The sequence below is a fragment of the Pan troglodytes genome, chromosome X (genome assembly GCF_028858775.2).
Source record: "Pan troglodytes isolate AG18354 chromosome X, NHGRI_mPanTro3-v2.0_pri, whole genome shotgun sequence".
NCBI classification, from domain to species: domain Eukaryota; kingdom Metazoa; phylum Chordata; class Mammalia; order Primates; family Hominidae; genus Pan; species Pan troglodytes.
The window spans coordinates 141,126,503-141,134,778 of record NC_072421.2 but is presented as its reverse complement, the minus strand read 5'-3'; the positions used below and the strand labels follow the sequence as shown (position 1 = coordinate 141,134,778).

General features: G+C 38.6%; 1 pseudogene; it reads left to right on the top strand.

Moving 5' to 3' along the window:
* Positions 1-6,484: 6,484 nt before the first annotated feature.
* Positions 6,485-7,810, top strand: LOC100607990 (heterogeneous nuclear ribonucleoprotein H-like; annotated as a pseudogene).
* The last annotated feature ends 466 nt before the right edge of the window (positions 7,811-8,276 follow it).

The window sequence follows — 8,276 nt, the reverse complement described above, 5'->3', positions numbered from 1 at the left end:
AACAGTAACTATTTTAAGAAATTGAGAGTATAAGAAAAATCCTCATAGTCTGACAAACGGATGTGCAAACAACCAAAGTAAATATACACTTATCCGTGAAAGGTTGAACTGCTTCCCCTTTGAGAACAGGATTAAGACAAAGATGCCTGGTGTTATCAGCTATACTCAACATTATACTGGATGTTCTAGCCAGTTCGGAAAGCAATCAAAAGGAAATGAGAAATGAAGAGTGTAGAAAAAAAAATGTGTAACATTTTTGTGTTTAGAGAATCCTAACAAATCTACAGATAAATTATTAGGATTAATGAGAGTGTAGCAAATTTGTGGGAAAAAATCAATATTCAAATATTAATTGCACCCTTTCCTTCCCTTGCCCTTCTTCCTTTTCCCTCTCCTACTCTCCTTTCCTTCTTTGTCTTTATGCACACAGTAGAATACTACACAATCTATAGCCACATATAAACATTAATGAATCATTTCACAAACCAAATGGAGGGTGAATAAAGCAAGACACATTATACACTGTTCTATTTAAATAAAGTGCAAAATCTGTTTAAACTAAAGTATATATTTAGGAGTGCAAACCTAGAAGGTTAGACCGCAAAGAAAATCCAAAAAGTATAGATACCTATTTATTTTTAGTACTTACGCATTTTTTTAAATGTGCTACATAGTACTATACAATAACTAAAGATCTCAAAAAAATGTATGTATGAGACAGAGTAGCATTGATAAAGAGGCAATTTCACCTTTGGCTCTGTATATTTCTGTGTTGTTTAAACATATTACACAAAGAATACACATTTTCTATGTATCATATATGTAATTTAGTTTTGAATATCAATATAGATTTTACAAACTATAAGAATACCCAAAAATTGTTTATATAAATTTTAAGGAAAAAAAAGTTTCAGAATGAGAGAAGACACAATGATTAGAGGCAAAACAAAAAATAAAAAGCTAAAACATTTGAAGGTCCCCATTAGTTTGATGAAGCTGAAGAAAAGGGCACATGTGTGGGGACAAAGCGGAGCTCTCTGTAATCTGATCTCTGAAGGGCTAGGGCTGTACCACTTAAATGTGGTTTGAGGTCACACACACTGAACCACATGGCAGTACTCTTTTTACTTTGACCCTGGTGCCCAGACTATGATCTAAACCTCATCGTAGCTTGTAATAAATTCCATAATTATCAGCAATTGTAACAACAGAGAGTCAAAGAACTGATGAGGCCAGGAGAAAAGGTCTGCCCTTTAATCAGAAGCTATACATTCAAATCACCTTCAAGGCAATTTTCTGGGGCAAACCACTGTCCATGCATTTATATGTGGTTAATGAGTAGTGAAAAGCTCTTTGGAATGTTTAGAGGCCCTTTTCATTTGCACACAATTAGGGTAAAAATGAAATGTGCAGATTAACATTGAATGACATTCTTCTGTTATCTTTTTCTATCACATCATGCATGAAAACCAAAGGTCTCTTTGTCATAAAAGGGACTAAATTGCTTAATCCATGAATTTATAAACTTGCATTTTTCCCCTCAGAGAATTTGTCATGGTTTCTGAGTTCTCAAAAACTCCCAGAAAGTGATAATGCAATCAATTGCATATAAAACCTCAAAAGTCATAGCAGAAGACTAGTTGAGAAATTTAAGTTCAGAGGAGGAAGTATGAAAGGTAAATTGTAAATGTTTAATTTGGCAATCGAACCTTAAAAGATATAAGTTTCCCGGGGATGAGGGCTACTGTGACCAAAACAGCATGGTAATGGTACAAAAACAGGCACATAGACTAATGGAACAGAATAGAGAGCCCAGAAATAAGGCGACACATCTACAGTCATCTGATCTTTGACAAAGCTGACAAAAACAAGCAATGATGAAAAGACTCCCTCTGTAATAAATAGTGCTGGGATAACTGGCTAGCCATATGCAGAAGACTGAAGCTGGACCCCTTCCTTACACCATATACAAAAATCAACTCAAAATGGATTAAAGACTTAAATGTAAAACCCAAAATTATAAAAACCCTGGAAGACAACCTAGGCAATACCATCTTGGTCCTAGGTATGGGCAAATATTTCATGACAAAGACACCAAAAGCAATCACAACAAAAGCAAAAACTGACAAATAGAATCTAATAAAACTTAAGAGATTCTGCACAGCAAAAGAAACTATAAACAGAGTAAACTGTCAATCTACAGAATGGGAGAAAATATTTTCAAACTATGCATCTGACAGAGGTCTAATGTCCAGCGTCTACAAGAAATTTAAACAAGTTTATAAGAGAAAAAAACAACCCCATTAAAAAGTGGGCAAAGGACATGAACAGACACTTTTATAAAGAAGACATACATGCAGCCAACAAGTCTATGAAAAAAGATCAATATCACTGATCGTTAGAGAAATGCAAATCAAAATCACAATGAGATACCATCTCACACCAGTCAGAATGGCTACTATTAAAAGTCAAAAAATAACAGATGCTGGCAAGGTCTCAGAGAAAAGGGAACACTTATACACTATTGGTGGGATTGTAAATTAGTTCAGCCATTGTGGAATTCAGTAGCATGATTCCTCAAACAGCTAAAAGCAGAACTACCACTTGACCCAGCAATCCCTTACTGGTTATATACCCAGATAAATATAAATCATTCTATGTAAAGACACATGCATGTGAATGTTCATTGCAACACTGTTCACAACAGCAAAGACATGGGATCAACCTAAATGCCTATCAATGACAGACTGGACAAAGAAAACGTGGTACATGTGTATCGTGGAATATTATGCAGCCATAAAAATGAACATGATCATGTCTTTTGCGGGAACACGGATGGAGCTGGAGGCTATCATTCTAAGAGAAGTAATGTAGGAACAGAAAACCAGACACTGTGTGTTCTCAATTATAAGTGGGGAGCTGAACAATAAGAACTAAGGAATATAGAGAAGGAAACTCCAGACACTGATGTCTACTTGAGGGAGGAGGATGGGAGGAGGGAAAGGAGCAGCAAAGATAACTATTGGGTACTGAGCTTACTACCTGGGTGATGTAATAATATGTACAACAAACCCCTGTGCCGTGTTTATCTGTGTAACAAACCTTCACATTTACCCACAAACCTAAAATTAAAATAAAAAAAAAAACAAGAAAGAGTTTTAAAATACTTTTCTTGTGGCTCACGCCTGTAATCCCAGCACTTTGGGAGGCCGAGGCAGGCGGATCACGAGGTCAGGAGATCGAGACCATCCTGGCTAACACGGTGAAACCCCATCTCTACTAAAAGTACAAAAACAAAATTAGTCGGGCGTGGTGGCAGGCGCCTGTAGTCCCAGCTACTCCGGAGGCTGAGGCAGGAGAATGGCGTGAACCCGGGAGGTGGAGCTTGCAGTGAGCCGAGATCGCGCCACTGCACTCCAGCCGGGGCGACAGAGCAAGACTCCGCCTCAAAAAAAAAAAAACAAAACTTTTCTTAAACATGGTTTTATATGTGATTCTAGGCAACTGGACATTGAACAGTCTGCAACTGTTTGTTCTGCATCTATCCTGTTAACTGCTTCCAGCTTACCCACACCTAGGCCATGGGTTTCATATAAAAAACTTCATAACTCATGGAGTTCCCGTAAACCCAAGCCCGGAGCCTCATTTTTTCTTTCCTTCTGCAGTCTTTAAACCATTTTGTGTAGTCTCAGCCTACCTTTGTATTGACTCTGGAGTTGGCTGCAAACCTTAAGGATGCTGCCTTTGCTGTAAGAGTTATCTCAGTTACCCATGTCCCCAAAGAATGGGGACAGGGTTAGGGATGCAGTGCCCTAACCTACACTCTGTCCAGGCTTATGCAGGGAAAGCACTGCCAGGCAGATCTAGAATCACACTATTCCCCACCCCAAGCCCTAAAGGTCCAAGGAGACAGAAATCGAACAATGTCTACGATTACTTCAAACTTTTGAACCACTATCTTATAAAGTGGAGGCCCGCAAACTGCAGCCCAATGTCAAAATCCAGCCCTTTTCCTGTTTTCATATGGCCGTTGAGATAAGATTAGTTTTTCCCTATTTAAAGGATTGTAAAGGAAAAAGGAGGAGGAGGACAGAAAGGAGGAAGAAGAGAAGGCAAAGGTGGAGGAGGAGGTGAAGCAAAGAAGAAAATGAGGCATATGCAGTGAAGACCACATGTGGCCTACCAAATCCTAAAATGTTTACCATCTGGCTCTTTACAGAAAAAAATGTTTCCTGACCCCTGTTCTAAACCACAAACTTTGACTTTTCAAGCCCTTGCATGAAATGCTCCCATGGCTTTCCATCACTCTCAGGATAAGCTCTACATTCCTTAACATAGTCTATGCTCGATCATCTGACCCTAACTATCACTTAGTCCCTGTCAACTTGGCCCCAACATACACCCCCTATTCACAGAGCCTGAATTACTTGCTCTTTTGTGAACGTAACATAAACTTTCATTCCACTGTGCCTGCCCTGTTTTAACATTCTCTCCTCTCCCTGGAATTCACTTTTCCTCTGGCCCTCTTGGAAAACTCTTCCTTAAAGGCTCAGCTAAATTGCCACTTCTCTAAAGCATTCTCTGAGTGCCCCGAGCTGAATTAAGATCTCCTCTGCACATCCACAGCATTTCGTTATGCCTTCTCTTAGTTCACTTAATATATTACTCTCTGAGCCACCACTCTCAGTTGGGGACTGAAAGGTTTATCATTTCCATCTAGCTGTTTATATCCTGCGGACAGCCTAAAAGCAGTCCTAGGTTTGAATTTACTTCTGCTTCTATTTACTGTTTACTTAATTTGGGAAAACAAAAAAGATAGACCAACAGTCCCAAATTAGATGAATTGTCAGACAGTTGAAAAGAATATAGTGCAGGCCTAGAAAATGGTTTGAGAAAGAATCAAACCCTTACCTGCAAAGTGAAGACATCTTAAAGATATTCTTGGGAAAGAATAAGTTTTCATTTTATAGATATATGAGGCACTCCATTCCAAGAAAATTGATGCTATGTTAGGAAGTCTCCTACCTGCAGTACCGACATGATTAAAGGGATAAAAGGGAAAATGGGAAAAGATGAAATAAATGGCTAGATACTAGGGGAATATGAAGAAATCCACATGAGCGTCTACAGGGCTCTAAATAACATGATCATTCATTTATAAAGATGAACTCAAAAATAAAATTAGTTATACTGTACATATGCTATTTAATTTTATGAAAATGGTCAATAAGATGAAGTTTTGTTTGGTTTGGTTTGTTTTGTTTTGTTTTGTTTTTTTTTTTTTGGTTTTTTTTGAGATGGAGTCTAGCTCTTGTTGCCCAGGTTGGAGTGCAGTGGCAGGATCTCGGTTCACCGCAACATCCGCCTCCCGGGTTTAAGCGATTCTCCTGCCTCAGCCTCCTGAGTAGCTGGGATTACAGGCAAGTGCCACCACGCCCAGCTAATTTTTGTATTTTTAGTAAGTCGGAGTTTCACGATGTTGGCCAGGCTGGTCTCTTATCTCCTGACCTCAGGTGATCCACCCACCTTGACCACCCAAAGTGCTGGGATTACAGGCATGAGCCACTGTGCCCGGCCAAGATGAAGTATTAATATGGAAAAAGGTTCATGGAAAAGAAGTAGGTTGAAAAAATATATATACTATGACTTTTTATGTCACTTATTCGAAATAAAAGATTAAAACACCCTTTATGTGTATATGTGTGTGTGTAAATGTCTCCAAAAATTTACAAGGTATGCCTGATTAGCAAAAATGTTTCCTTCGTAAATAAGGGAGGAGAGTTTGGGGCTGATAATCCAAGAGAGTCAAAGGGCACTTTAACTGTTACCTTTACTTGCGAATTGTTTGACTTCTTAAAAATAATGAGCATTTTTTGTCAATTTAAATTAAAGCCAATAAAATGTACATTCACATCACATCCAGATCCTACAAGACATAACATTTCAACAGGGTCTAAATGAATAGGTGATATATTCTCATTCATTTAGTTTTTAAATTGTCTTTCTTAGGTTTTAAATATACATAATAAAAGAAAATCATAGATGCTGAAATAGGTATTCCAAAGCTCAAAGACAAGCTGAGAAAATCAGAATTAAAACCACACAGGTTAAAAATTATTTTCTTTAAGAATGTTGAATGTTGGCACCCACTCTCTCCTGGCTTGTAGGTTTTCTGCTGAGAGGTCTGCTGTTAGCCTGTGCAGCAAACCACCATGGCACACACATGGCACACACCTATGTAACAAACCTGCACATTCTGCACATGTCTCCTGGAATCTAAAATAAAATTAAAATTAAAGAAACACATGAACTAAAGCAGTTTCTGTTAAAGGTGAATGAAACAAACAGTAGATGAAAGTTGGGTTACCATGGAAGCAATAGACATGAACATGTAGGAAAAAAAAAATAAAGGAGAAGATTTTCTGCTCAGTCACGGCAAAGTCAGGGGTCTAGTCTGTTTCAGTGTCAGATCCTGTAAGAGATGATGATGTTGGGTGCTGACGGTGGAGCAGGATTCATAATGAAGGTCCAGAGATTGCCCTAGTCTTGCTCAGCCAATAAAGTGCAGTGGATTTTTTTCTGAGTGCAAAATTTAAAATAAGGCTCAACGTATTCATTTCATCTACAGCAGAGAAGGCAGACCAAGTGGTGAGACTTTTGCTGAACTTGAGAGTATGAGGTCAAATTGGCCCTGAAAAAAAGACAAAGAAACTATAGGACACAGATATGTTTCAGTATTCAAGTCAAACAATGTTGAAATGGATTGGGTGCTGAAGCATAGTGGTCCAGATAGTTCTGACATGGCCAATGATGGCTTTGTACTCCCCTTTGAATGTAGCAAGGAAGAAATTGTTCAGTTCTTCTCATGGTTGGAAATCGTGCCAAATGGCATAACACTGATGGTGGATTTCCAGGGAAGGAGTACAGGGGAGGCCTTTGTGCAGTATGCTTCACAGGAAATAGCTGAAAATGCTCTAGAGAAACACAAGGAAAGAATAAGGCACATGTATGGGCTTATGGCCATGCAGCAGCCAGGTCCCTATGACAGACCTGGTGCTGGCAAAGGGCATAACAGCATTAGCAGAGGAGATGGCTTTGAGAGGATGCGGTGTGGTGCTTATGGTGGAAGCTATGGAGGCTATAATGATTATAATGGTTATAATGATGGCTATTAATGTGGGTCAGATAGATTTGGAAGAAACTTCAATTATAGTTTTTTAGGAATGTCTGATCATAGATATGAAGATGGTGGCTCTACCTTCCAGAGCACAATGGGACACTGTGTACACATGTGTGGATTACCTTACAGAGCTACTGAGAATGATATTTATAATTTTTTTCACTGCTCAGTCATGGAGAGTACACATTGTAATTGGTCCTGATGGCAGAGTAACTGGTGAAGCAAATGTCGAGTTTGTAACTCAGAAGATGCTGTGGCAGCTACGTCAAAAGACAAAGCAAATATGCATCACAGATATGTAGAACTCTTCTTGGATTCTACAATACCACCAAGTAGTGGTGGTTATGGTAGCCAAATGATGGGAGTTATAGGCTTGTCAAACCAGTTCAGTTACAGTGGCCCAGCCAGCCAACAGTTGAGTGATGGTTATGCAGGCAGCTATGGTGGCTAGAGCAGCATGAGTGGATACGATCAAGTTTTGCAGGAAAACTCCAGTAATCTTCAATCAAACATTACATAAGTAGCCAAGGAGCAATAAACAGCAGCTACTACAGTAGAGGAAGCCATGCATCTATGGGCGTGAACAGCATGGGAGGGATGTCTAACATGTCTGATATGAGTGGTGGATGAAGAATGTAATTGATCCTCATCACGGACTCTTGGCCAACTTTTTTCTAAGAAAAAAACTTCAGTTTAACAGTTTTTGAAGTACAAGCTTGTGGTTTATGCTTACTCTCTAAGTGGAAATCAGGATTGTTCTGCAGACTTAATTAAGGCTCAATGTTTTTGAACACAGTACTCCTCTAGGATGTAACAGTGAAGTCGAGTAAACTATAACTGTTAAAAAAGTTTTCGTTTTTCTCAAGTTAGTTATATTGTACAGTGTACTGAAGCAGTAAATGTATTTAGGTTAAAGCAGTTGAATTAAGTTAGTTGTTGCCCTTATACCACGTTACATTGAACACAGTTTGGATGCATGTTGAAATACATGCTTTTTTTTTCGTAAAACTCAATATAAGAGCTGTGTCTGGAATTAAAGTAAAAATTTTTGGCACGTTTTTTAATTCTAGTTTCATTTAATAACCTGTAGGGCATG